General features: G+C 40.5%; 1 long non-coding RNA gene across 1 annotated transcript; it reads left to right on the top strand.

Annotated features, from left to right (window-relative positions):
• Window positions 1–2,431: 2,431 nt before the first annotated feature.
• On the top strand, window positions 2,432–11,570 carry LOC140729985 (uncharacterized). Its single transcript, XR_012099456.1, has 3 exons — window positions 2,432–2,642; window positions 7,678–7,790; window positions 8,636–11,570. It is a non-coding gene; the product is annotated as an uncharacterized lncRNA (long non-coding RNA).
• Window positions 11,571–13,136: the final 1,566 nt, after the last annotated feature.

Below are 13,136 nucleotides of genomic sequence, written 5' to 3'. Positions count from 1 at the left end.
TCACCATATAGATTATAGCTAAGCAAAAGGAAAATTAATTCCCTCCTAACAGAAAAACATAGCAAATGTGAGTCAGTTACTGTGAAAGAGTAGGCCTGATGAAGGGTCACTTTTCCATAGACGCTGCCTGGGCTGCTGTGTTCCTCCAGCATTTTGTGATTGTTGCTTTAGATTTTCAGCAACTACAGATTTTTTCGTGACTGTGAAATAATAGTTATCTGAGTAAAATACATAGAACATAGAAATCTACAGCATATTACAGGCCCTTCACCCCACAATGTTGTGCTGACTATGTAACCTTCCCTAGAGACTGCCTAGAATTACCCTACCACATAGCCCTCTATTTTACTAAGCTCTGTGTACCTATCTAAGAGTCTCTTAAAAGACCCTGTTGTATCCGCCTCCACCACCATCGCCGGCAGTGCATTTCACACCACTCTCTGTGTGAAAAACTTCTCCCTGAGGTAATACAGTTTACCTCCCTTCGTTCTACCAATTAGAACATAATTTAAATCCATTTGTAAATAAAATCGGCATTATATAATCACATTTCAATTGTCAGAGCCACAGAAGGATGCAATAGGGAAACAGGCCTTTCAGTCCATCACGCCCATGCTAACCATCAAGTGGGTGTTGTATCCTTTGTATTCTACTTCAGAGGAATTTAAGCAGTTTTACATCTGTTAATTATTGGGGCAAAGAGGTTGGAGCCCTGAAACCACTAGCTCATCAAATCATAAAGTCAAGATTTTCGATGAGAAGTCGCTGGGTACTATTAAAACAAAGTAAAAAGCTAGACATTTACTGTAGCTCTTCTAGACTAAAGAGACTGCAGTTTGCTATAATAAGAATGTCATTAAGCTTGAATGCTGCACCGAAAGTGAATTTTGATGTTGTGCTTTGATGTTGTGCTCTTTAACTACCATTGGGTAGGAGGTATGGAATCTTTGGTGTCAGAAGACTAAGTTCAGGAACAGTTATTGCCCTACCATTATCAGGCTCCTGAACCAGAATGGATAACTTCATCCAGCATTACATTGAATATTTAAAGACTCATTACAACCCATGTTCTTGGTATTGTTTTTATTTACCCAGCTTGTCTTCCATTTTGCACATTGCACCTTGGTGTTTGTCAGTCCCTATTCATGGATTTTCCAAAATGCCTGTAAGAAAATCAGTGTCAAAGTAGCACATGTACTTTGATAATAAATTTACTTTGAACTTTGAACTTTTAACTGCAATAAGTGCATGTGCTGTCAAGTAACACTGTTGACTTGGGAGAACCTTCCAAGGAGTCTCATGTGGTTAAAATCAGCACATGTGAAAGGTCGTAAAATAGTGGCAAGAAATTTAGATGAGTTTAAAATTTTTGCTTCAGTGGTGTCTTGTGAGGGAGGAAGCCAAGCCTCTGGCCTACTTAGACAAGATGATGGAGGGCAGTCTGTCCTGGTGTGTTGGGGGGGCCGACAACCCCCCCCCCACACACACACACACACACACCCCAATCTGATGAACCTTTAACATCCTTTTAAGGATGGAACAGGTCCCTAATGTCATTCAGAATTTTGGGACAGCTTATAACCAGGGACCAGCCTTGGAGAATGGTTGTTTCAAGGCCTCAGTCAGGTGTGTTGATGTTCCATTTGTTTATCTGGTTTATTTGTAACAATCAGGAAGGTGCCAGGTTTCAGCTTTTCAGAGCAGAGGCAGGATAGGTCTCAGTATTGGACTAGATAAAAGAGAAATCTGCCAAGAATCCTAACTGCACTTGGTGATCATCCTATTGTTTACACTTCAGGTGGTTAGGATTGGGTTGGATTATAATGCTGACATGGTTTTTAAAAATCTGCCAAGGACAGCCATCCACATCGTTCAAACAGGAAGTGGATGACAAGCTAGACTGTAGGGCTTTGTCTCCGAAAGGAACATTCAATCAGGAGAGGAAATATGAGCAGCAATTGAGGAGAAAAAGAGTTCCTGCTATAGATATGACAAGTTGCTAAATACAGACATGACATATGGTGCATTTTGCAACCCTGGGTAGTTATTTTGTGCTGTTTATCTAACTTGCTTCATATTACAGCTATGAAAATGGAAGAGAGTCAGAGGTCTGCTATCCAACATAATTTTCCTTCGATATTGAAATGCAGTTATTCATGAAACACACTGTCTCCACTCTGTTGGAAATAGTTTACACGTGGGTGCCATCAGTGAGTTTTGGTGATACATTCTCCAAGTGAATAGGTCCATACAAATCCCGCCCTAAGCAATGGTCACGCATGCATTTTTGCTAAGGTATCACAAATAAAGAACAGAGAGTCTAGATGAAGGGTCTTGACCTGAAGTATCAACTGTCAAATTCCTCCATAGATGCTGCTACTATGTTCCTCCAGTACTTTTGAATTGCTCAACAACACAGCAACAGCTCCAATCTCTTGTGTCTCCATCCTCATATTCCAGTTTCTCCACAAACATGACACTTATGGAACCAACAGCAGTAAGAATCAATGCTCCTGGAGAAGAGGAAAAAAGGCTGAAAGAAATGACAAACCAAGTCCTGGAAAACTACGGGATTCAACCGCTACCTCAGAGCACCAGCAGCAGCCCACATTCAATCCTGGCCTCCGTCCGGTCATGTCTAGGTGAAGATTACATCTTATCACTGTAATACATGAGCTTCCCCCAGGTTACAGTCTCCTCTCACATTCCAAAGCTGTGCCTGTTGGAAAATTTACCGGTTACTGTAAATTGCCACTAGCATGCAGGTAGGTGATAGAATCTGAAGGGAGACGATGCAAATGCAGAAAGAAAATAGTGTTAGTACAAGTCTAAAGGAAACAAGAGGAGAAACTTCTTCAATTAGAGGGTCATAAGCATGTGGAACAAACTGCCAGCGAAAGTGGTGCGTGCAAGCTCGATTCAAAGTTTAAAAGAAGCTTGAATAGGTTCCTGGACGATAGTGGTGTGGAGGGCTAGGGTCCTGGTGCAAGTTGATGGGAGTAGGCAGTTTAAATGGTTCAGCATGAACTAAATGGGCCGAAAGGCCCGTTCACTGCTGTACTTTTATATAAGTCCATGATCCCATGACTAAGATTATAAATAGGTGCTTGATGCTTGGCATGATCTGTTGAATGATTCTAAGCTTAAAATTCTGAAGCTAATGTTGTCACTGAACAAAACTTAGGGAAGAATGACAGGATAAGGGCTTTGGTGGTGGGAACACAGTGGGCAGGCTGCAGGGACAGTTGCAAAGATAAGCCATGTACTTATTAAAATGTTCAGTACAAATTTTATTCACTACCCTGATTCACTAGCAATATTTCAGCAAACTTAACTTTAACCAGTATTAGCACTGCTCAAGGGGGATTTTCATAAGTCTATAAAAATGTTTGATCAGCGTTAATCATTGACAAAAATGCTTTGCCTGACATTTTTAACATGATGGAAGCGTGCCAACTAGAAGGCATTTTCTGGATCAGATAGGCACTTGCCGTGATTAATTTGCACCCAGGTTTTTGGAAACTAACTTCCTTTTGCAGTTTCTAAGTCAAATGTGTGGCAAATTAAGTTTAATGTAAAAATAGTTAGACACAAGTTGAACTTAAAAAACAGCATGAGTGAAACATTTTTGAAAATCAACATTTTGCTTTGATTAAAGAGAACACAGCTAACCTTGTGTATGGAGCTCCCTTAATGAGTGAGATCATTCTGGAATATGTACCCTGCCAGTTTTTTATTTAAAAGAAAGGTATAGATGGTCCCTGAATGCAGATTGACACAAGAATTTTTATTAGATCTGTAAAATACCACCTTTTTCCTTCCGGCCTGTAAAAGGAACTTTAGTTAATAAGTCATCTATTCCCTGTTAGCAACCAATTGGAAAATAGTGCTGAAGAGAGAAATGGGGGGGAAAAACAGAGCAACTCCACGTGTAAGTTATTATTCCTGTCCTATTGATTTTGTAGTGGCTAATCAGTCTCACTCATCAGATAAAGTAAACACGCTGCAGATAGACAGTTTCCTAAGTGCAATCCTGGGCCAAATGCTGTGTGCTTTCTGTTGGCTGACCCCAAGCAGCCAGGAGTTACCTCACGTACAAAGCATACATCATGAAGGACAGACTAAAGTTCATCCAGCTACAAGTCAGCTTCAGGGTTATATGATTTAATAAACTGTAGAATCACCAAATCCACTTGGGTGATTATGCAGAAAGGGCTTTCCTGTTGAAAAGAGGGCAGCTGAGAAACTGTATTGAACTTTCCAGAAGTAACACGGTTTCAATCAAATGAACTAGGACAGAAACCAATAGGTTTTAACTGGTAGATTCCACCCCCTTAAACAATCATTTCTGAAGCGTGTATTTTGTACACTGAAAATATTTTGCTCTAGAACTCCTACATTCATTTGAGGGAAGGAGAAGCAAAAATAGACTTCTTCTGGCAGGTGGGCAACGAGAGGGATGGGCTGAGAAACAGGATCATGAAACTGGGTGCAATTTAATCATGGCAAATGTATATTTGATCCAGCAAATCATTTCTAGTTAGCATGTTTCACAGCAGGAAAGACCCTTGATTCCTTTATATCTGATTAGATTATTTGAAGCAGCTGTCAAATTTGTCCCATTCTGCAACTTTTATTTTTAATCTCTGCAATATTTCCCTACACAACCAGGCTTCTCTTGTATGTCTAAGTAATTTGTTAAATGTTAATGGGCTAGAATTTTCGGTCAATGGCAAACTATCTGGACTTATAATTCGTGTCTGAACTAGTTACGGACTTGCTACATCTGGATCTTGGAAAGTTGGCATTGCCTTTTGCACAGATTAATTCCAATAAAAGATATCAGAGCCTTGCAGTGCACAACAGTATAATGCCTTCTTACAGAGAGGGCAAAGCAAGTCCTGACAACATATCAACTGACAGAACTGTAACAACCAGCCACGACCCCTGTAATATCTAGCTTTCAAACCTGCCAATAAATTCAAATGCTTTTGAGTCACCAAACTATACAAACAATATTTTAAAACATTTTTTTTAAATTAAGGTCACAAAAAATGTAACAATTAAAGCACTTAAAAATTATTCCAAAACAATTTAACAATTAAAGTATTTCAGCAAATTTAATTAAATAGTTTTAAATAGTTGTAAATTATCTTTTTGTAACCCATGTTTCTTGCAGTCATTCCTCTCACTCTTCAAATGAATGGGCTTGCTGTTACTGTGAGAATTCTAACTACTGGGGAATTTCAACAAGTTGGCACGTCTCCCAGAGCACAGCCGGCAAATCTCTCAGGGAGCTTGGTCACTAAGTCAGAAGCTTCCCTTATGCACAGTCATTGTAATCTTCTGGATACTTATGGGGATAAAGTAAGGCAGTTCAGCATAGAACTGCAGATGCTTCGCTCCAGATTCTGGCCTACTATTGAGTTCCCTTTACAACCAGCCCCCCCACCGCCCACTCCCTTTTAGGTAGTGCAATTCATGCAATTCATAACAAGCCACTCTGCAAAGTGAATTTCCTCATCTCACTTCCAATTCTCTTGACAATTTAGATCATAAGACATAGGAACAGAACTAGGCCATTTGGCTGGTCGAGTTTGCTCCATCATTCGATCGTGGCTGATTGATTTTTCCTCTCAACCTTATTCTCCTACTTTCTCACTATAACCTTTGACACCCTTATTAATCAACAATCTACTAACATCACTTAAAATATACCCAATGATTTCACCTCCTTACCCACCTGTGGCAATGAATTCCACAGATTCACCATCTTATGTCTGAAGAAATTCCTCCTCATCTCTATTCCAAAGGAACTTTTACTCTGAGTCTGTGCCCTCTGGTCTAAGATGCGGCTATTAGTGGAAACATCCTCTCCATGTCCACACTATCTAGGCCTTTCAATATTTGGTAGGTTCCGCAGGGATCATTCTAAATGCCAGTGAGTACAGGCACAAGCACATAAAATACTTCAGTCCCCAGGAATGTTCTTGTAAAGCATATTCTTCCTCAGCTTTGAGGCCCAAAACAGCTCTTAATAATCCAAATGTGGTCTGACCAGCACTTTTTAAAGCCTCAGCATTACATCCTTGCTTGTATGTTCCAGCCCTCTTGAAATAAGTAATAATTTTGCATTTTCCTTCCTCAGCGTTGATTAAACATACAGTCCTGCACTAGCTCTCCAAAGTCCCTTTGTTCCTACAATTTCTGAATTCTCTCCCCATTTAGAAAATAGTCTCCTTCTTTATTCCTTTTACTAAAGTGTATGGTCCTAAAGTTCCCTATACCTCCAATCTGTTGGCATGAACATCGATTTCTCAAACTTATGATAATTGCCCCCCGCTTCAACATTCTCAGTGCTGTTTCCCTCTTTCATAACATCTCCTTACTTGCCCATCACCTCCCTCTCATACTCCTCCCCCTTCGCTTTCTGCAATAATCTTCTATTCTTTCCTATCAGATTCCCCCTTCTCAAGCCCTATACCTCCTTCACCTACCAGCTTCCCAGTACTTCACCTCACCCCTCCCCTTCTCCTGGTTTCACCTATCACTTACCACCTTTTACTTCTTCCTGCTCTCCCCCTCCCCCACCTTCTTGAGCTAACTTCTCATCATTTATTTCCTGTCCTGATGAAGGATCTTGCCTCAAAACATTGACTGTTTATTCTTTTCCATGACATGCTGAGTTCCTCCAGAATGTGGTATGTGTTGCATTTATTTTGTTAATCTGCTATTTCTTTGTCCACCATTATTACTTCCCCAACATAATTTTCCAAAGATCTGATGTGCACCCTTGCCTCTCTTTTATTTTTTATACATAACTGAAAAGGCTTTTGGTATCCTCTTTCATATTATGGACTAGTTTACCTTCATATTTTATCTTTTCTCTCCTTAGTGCTTTTTTCATTGCTTTTTGTTGGATTTTAAAAACTTCCCAATCCTCTAGTTTATCACCAATATTTTATAATACTGTATGCCCTCTCTTTTGTTCTTATGCTGTTTTCAACTTTCCTTCTTGATTATGATTGCCTCATCCTCTCTTTTGAATGGTTCCTCATTTTGCGGATGATATGATCCTGCAGCTTATGAATTACACTCAGAAACTTCTTCCACTGCTGTTCTGCATCATCCCTGCTAGTGTCGCCTTCCAATGAACTTCAGCCAGTACCTTGTTCATGTCTCTGCACTTACCTTTATTCAACTGTTATACCGACACATCTGTCCTTAGCTTCTCCTTCTCAATCTGCAAGGTGATTTCTATCATATTATAATCACTGACTCATTAGGGTTCCTTTACCTTAAGCTCTCTAATCAAATCTGGTTCATTGCACAACACCATACCCTAGAAGGCTCAAAAAGGCAATTTCATAGGCATTCTACAAACCTCTTCTCAAGGGATTCAGTGCCAATCTAATTTTCCCAGTCTACCTGCATATTAAATTTCAAAGTACAAGAAGTTCAAAGTAACCTTATTATCAAAGTATATATATATATGTCACCATATACAACCTGGGATTCATTTTCTTGTGGGGATACTCAATAAATCCATAATAGAATAATAACCATAATGGAATCAATGAAAGATCATTCATCTTTTGATCACAGAAGTGTGCAAAAGACAACAAACTCTGCAAATACTAATAGAAAGAAATAATAATAATAATTTATCGTCATTAGGTGGCATCTGGAAATTCCAGTTGGCGGACGATTTCCCTCCACGCCGCTCTGACATATTGGGAAATCATGTACACCGCAGGTTACAGCAGTGGTTTGCCTTTGCCTTCTGCCGGGTGAGTTTAAAGAGATCACCTTCTCTTGCAGCGGATGACCAGGACGTCTAAGTGTCCTGTCGTGATCTTAGCACTCCTCAACGCCTGCTGGCCTGCCTCCTCGACCGTTGGACCATAAATCGGTCTCCTCTGCTCCATCTGCCAGGGCCAGACTTCACACGCTGGGATAGGCAGATCCCCTACCTCACCAAGGGTCGAAGACCCGTCGACTACCCTCACCTGGTTTGGCCCGTCTGCTGAGACGGTTTACCGGGGTGTGGCCACTGTGCGTGCTACAACTACCTGGAGCCACAGGTGAGAGCTGAGTGCTAGGTGGGGACCAAAGGTGGACAAGTTACCCTGAAAAAGGGCAGGGCAGGCCCCCCATCAGAGGTGCTACCCCTCCATAGACACCCCATACACCCCAACACTAATATTAAATAGGCAATGAATATCAAGGACGTGAACTGAAGAGCACTTGAAAGTAAGTCCATAGTTTCTGGGAACATTTCAATGATGAGGCAAGTGAAGTTGAATGAAGTTATCCCATTTGGTTCAAGAGCCTGACGGCTGAGGGGTAATAACTGTTCCTGAACCTGGTGATGTGAGTCCTGAGGTAGCAGCGAGAAGAGAGCATGACCTGCATGGTGGTGGTCACTGATAATGGATGTGACATTCTGTTCCCCATGGCCACTGTAACATTGTACTTTTTACATAAGTAATAATATGTACTCCACATTCTGGCTATTATTTGGAGACCTGTATATAACTCCCATCAGGGCCATTTAACTCTACTGACAAGGATTCTACATCTTCTGATCCTGTGTCACTACTGCTAATGACTTGATTTTATTTTTCACCAACAGAGCAACTCAAGCCCCTCGGCCCACCTACCAGTCTTTTCATAGGATGTGTAACCTTGGATGTTTAGCTCCCGCCTGTGATCTCCTTCCAACTATGACTCTTTCAGCAATACTATACCTGCCAATATTGAATGGTGCAGTAAGCTCATCTACCTTGTTCTGTACACTGTGTGCATTCAAGTTTCTCAAGAAATTTCCGTGCCTCAATGATCAAGCACATGTTGACACTCAATGACTGAACTATTTTTATGAATGAAAACCATTTTAAGAAGAGACCGAATTGACGATGCTTCATGATGTTTCTTCACAGCAGTTTCATTTGTGCAACAGCATTTCCAGAAATGATGATGACTGCATTTCATGTTCCATATGCAAGCTTTATAGTTTGTAATTTCTCCACTTGTTCTTCGCTTCATAAAGCAATGTTTCATACTGAAATAAGGTTTCATAGGTTCTGGCAGCTCTCTAACCTCCTTCAGTTTTTCAAAAATGAATCAACTTATTTGATTTTCAGTAGAAGAAAAAAAAGGTGAACTTGATCCTGTCAAGAACAGCAAAATATTCAAAAGCACCTCAAGATTCTCCCAAGAGTGCTAGCAAAATACTGATGTCAATGTACATTGCTTCATATGTAGTCAGAATTCAGAATGGGGTATTGTTACAGCATAGACGACAGCCACATAACTGGTTCCATTCCTTTGCCCTTTCCGCATAGTCTTACAAACCTTCTCCTTTCAGATAGTTCTTCAGTTGCCTTTTGAGTACCACAGCTGAAAATCTGCCTCAGAGAGTGAGTTGCCTCAGGTTGAGCAAGGTAGGGCTTTTCACTTTGGAGAGAAGGAGAATGAGAAGTGCCTTGATAGAATTGTACAAGATGATAAGAGACGTAGATCCAGTGGACAGCCAGAGATTTTGCTACTGTTGTTTTGTTGTTTTTTATGGGTTTTTTTGTTTTGTTTTGTTGTTGTTCTGCTGAGGATTGTGGGCATGCTAAATTGACTCCAGGATGTGTGGTGACACTTGTGGGCTGCCCCCAGCACATCCCCAGGCTGTGTTGTTTGCTAATACAAATGCTGCATTCCACAGTATGTTTCGATGAACATGTAATAAATAAAATCAATCTGAATCTGAGATTTTTCTTAATTTGCAAATTAATAGTCAGTAATTGCTGCGGATAAATTGCAATAAATAAAGTCAGCTGTTTGTTAAAGTTGGCCTTTTTTGAATACTAAACATCCTATTAAACACCTACTTAATGTTGACAGCATTTTGTTCTATGACAGTGAAAGATGAAACACCTTTATATGGCATCTTTAACCAATCACGTGTTGGCACATGGCCAAGTGGTTAAGGTGTTGGTCTAGTGATCTGAAGTTTGCTAGTTCGAGCCTCAGCTTGTGTCCTTGATTGAGCAAGGCACCTAACCACACATTGCTCTGCGATGACACCGGTACCAAGCTGTATCGGCCCTTGCCCTTCCCTTGGACAACATCGGTGTCGTGGAGAGGGCAACTGCCAGTCTCCCATACAATCCTGCCCAGGCCTGTACCCTGAAAATCCATGGTCTCTCGAGACTAACGGATGCCTATATATATATAAAACCAATCAGAATGACAGATTATGAAATAAACAATCAAAAGTCTGACCAAAGTTGTATCAATAGAGGAGAAGAAAATTTGGATGAAAAGAAAAGGTGACTCAAAGAAACAAAACTGATTATATGTTATTTTTAAAGTCTCCAATGACAACTAAAATCAAAATGAATTAGACACTGTACTTGCATTCAGAAGAATAAGTGGGGGATCTCATTGAAAACTATCGAATGTTTTGAAAGGCCTTGAAAGAGTAGATTTGGAGAGGATGTTTCCTATGGTGGGGGAGTCAGACCAGAGAACACATCCTCAGAATAGAGGGGTGCCATTTAGAATGGAGATGAGGAGGAATTTCTTCAGCCAGAGAGTGGTGAATCTGTAGAATTTGTTGCCACAAGCAGCTGTAGAGGCCAAGTCATTGGGTATATTTATGGTAGGGATTAATAGATTCTTGATTAGTCAGGGCATGAAGAAATATGGGGAGAAGGCAAGAGATTGGGGCTGAGAGGGAAATGGATCAATATGATGAAATGGCAGAGCAGACTCAATTGGCCAAATGGTTTAATTCTGCTCCAATATCTTATGGTCTTACTTAATTTCTAGTGGCATAGTGATTGACTGGTGGTAATTAAAACTTACTACACTGTTAAAACTAAACCTAGGCTTAAATGGATAAGTCCTCAATTTTGCTTTTGGTCAAGGATTTAATTTGTAGATGCCTCCTAAATAAAAGGACTCTGCACATTCATATTATTTAAACAATGTGTCAGACAATGGTATATCATTTGTCCAAAACTAAAAGCAAAGAGACATCTTACATAGAAACATTTAACTTCTACCTTTAAAAGTGCATTTATCATCAGCTGCAGCTGCTACACATTTGTACATTAATAACACTGAGTGCAATTAACATTGCAGCAACATTTTTGGAAAGTTACTAGTGATATTTTGGAAGATGGGGAACAGATAGAGGCTTGGAAATATGTCACAAACTAGCAGAATAAAGTGTTGGAATGATTTTACTGATTGCTGATTAAACAGTAAATTGCAAATTAAAGATGATCTCAGATCTGATACTGTCAGCAGTGAGTGATTTGAATCCAGCCAGCGCACTGGTCAGTTTCCTTCAATTTACTTTGACACTTCTGAATGCTGGATAAACATCCTACACTCAATTGCTAACCTGCTTATGAATGTTGGGCATTTGGTCAAAAGCACCTGGAGCCCAAGTGATATTACTACGAGACAGATTAGAACAGCAACATAAAAAAACTGAAAGCGAAACTCAAATAATTAAATACCTGTATCAAAATCTTTTAATCATGTATCAAAACATTTCTTTTAAACAATGCCTTATTAAATGCTGATAATACTAATCCTACCTAGAAGGGTGACTTCACCTTTCAGATGAGGTTCCTACATCTCTCTTCTTACTATAGGAATAAAATCAGAAGGGATTCATTCTTCTTTTCCAATGAACCTTGATGACTCAGATTTCTTCTTGGGCTGTCCCTTGGGATCAAAGACAACTTTCTTCCACTCTGCTTCTGTGGGATCTGTGGTGAGCAGGAAGGCCAATCTGGGACCCACAGACCACTGCAAATCCTGATCCATCAGGTACATGGATGGTTTGTGAGTTGTGGTTTTCCTTCCACCACGTGTAATTGATTTCAGTTTGATCCAAGCACGTGGATTCAGGATGGGTTGTAACATCCCAAATGGGTCTCGGCCTTAAAAGTTCACTGTTTATTCCCCTCCATACGTTCTGAATTCCTCCAGCATTTTGTGTGTGTTGCTCAAGATCTCCAGAATCTCTTGAGCAAATGTTCTTTTTCTGCTTTGACTAGTCACGGGAATATTCTTGAAGTATTCCCTCTGTCGATTTGGTAATCTTTCCTGGTGCCAGAACTCAGAACAGAGTGTCTAGTTTGGGAGTCAAGTCTCTGGAATGTGAGGGACATTGCCAGCCCATCTGATCTAGCTGAGTGTCACTAGGATCTCAATGGCGTGTCAGAATGTTGACCTTAGTTTACTTATTCTTCCAGTGGATTTGGAGGAGTTTGTAGAGACAGCATGGCTGGTAAATTTCCAATGCTTTGGGTGCCTACTGTGGGTAGTCATGGTCTCAGAAGGTTAGGGATCTGGGTAGATGGGAAGTGGTCACAGGAGTTGACCTGAACATTTATTTTCTGTGGGAGTCGATGCTGTAAAGAGATAGCAGGCTGGTAGTGGACTTTGTTTTCTGAATGTGAAGTATGAGGCACTGACTCACCACCCAGGGGTGCTGTGGAAGATTGAGGTTTACTGCTATGGCCAAGAAGTGAAGGGTGGGTTGGTTCTCCAACTGTGAGCATACAAACAAGGCATCATCAGATAACTGCTTCATCAGAAGCAGTGGAGACTACCTCAGTAAATATATTTAAGACAAGATTGGATAGATTTTTGCATAGTAGGAGAATTAAGGATTATGGGGAAAAGGCAGGCAGGTGGAGATGAGTCCATGGCCAGATCAGCCATGATTTTATTGAATGGCAGAGCAGGCTTGACGGGCCAGATGGCCGACTCCTGCTCATATTTTTTACACACTTAATGTTCTAACTGCAGCTTAATGAATAAGGGCAGGGTGGTCTTGCTTCTGGTATGATATCAATGAAGACTAAACAATTTCTCATTGGTCCTGTAAACTAGTTTCACTGAATGCAAGGCTTTTTGGAGGTGGTGTATCCCATAGCAGTGAGGAGAATTTCAAAGAACATCAGAGACTGGTGACTCATGAGCATGCAATAACTCATGACAGTGGGAAAAACAATTCTCATCCAGCGGAGGATATGCTGGAAATGTGCTGTCACACTGTGGTGGCATAGTGATGCTTCCTTACATGGTATGACTGGAACCAATGGTGGCTTGCTGTT

This window comes from Hemitrygon akajei, chromosome 7 (assembly GCF_048418815.1).
Source record: "Hemitrygon akajei chromosome 7, sHemAka1.3, whole genome shotgun sequence".
Lineage (NCBI taxonomy): Eukaryota > Metazoa > Chordata > Chondrichthyes > Myliobatiformes > Dasyatidae > Hemitrygon > Hemitrygon akajei.
This window is presented reverse-complemented; position numbering and strand designations above follow the sequence as displayed.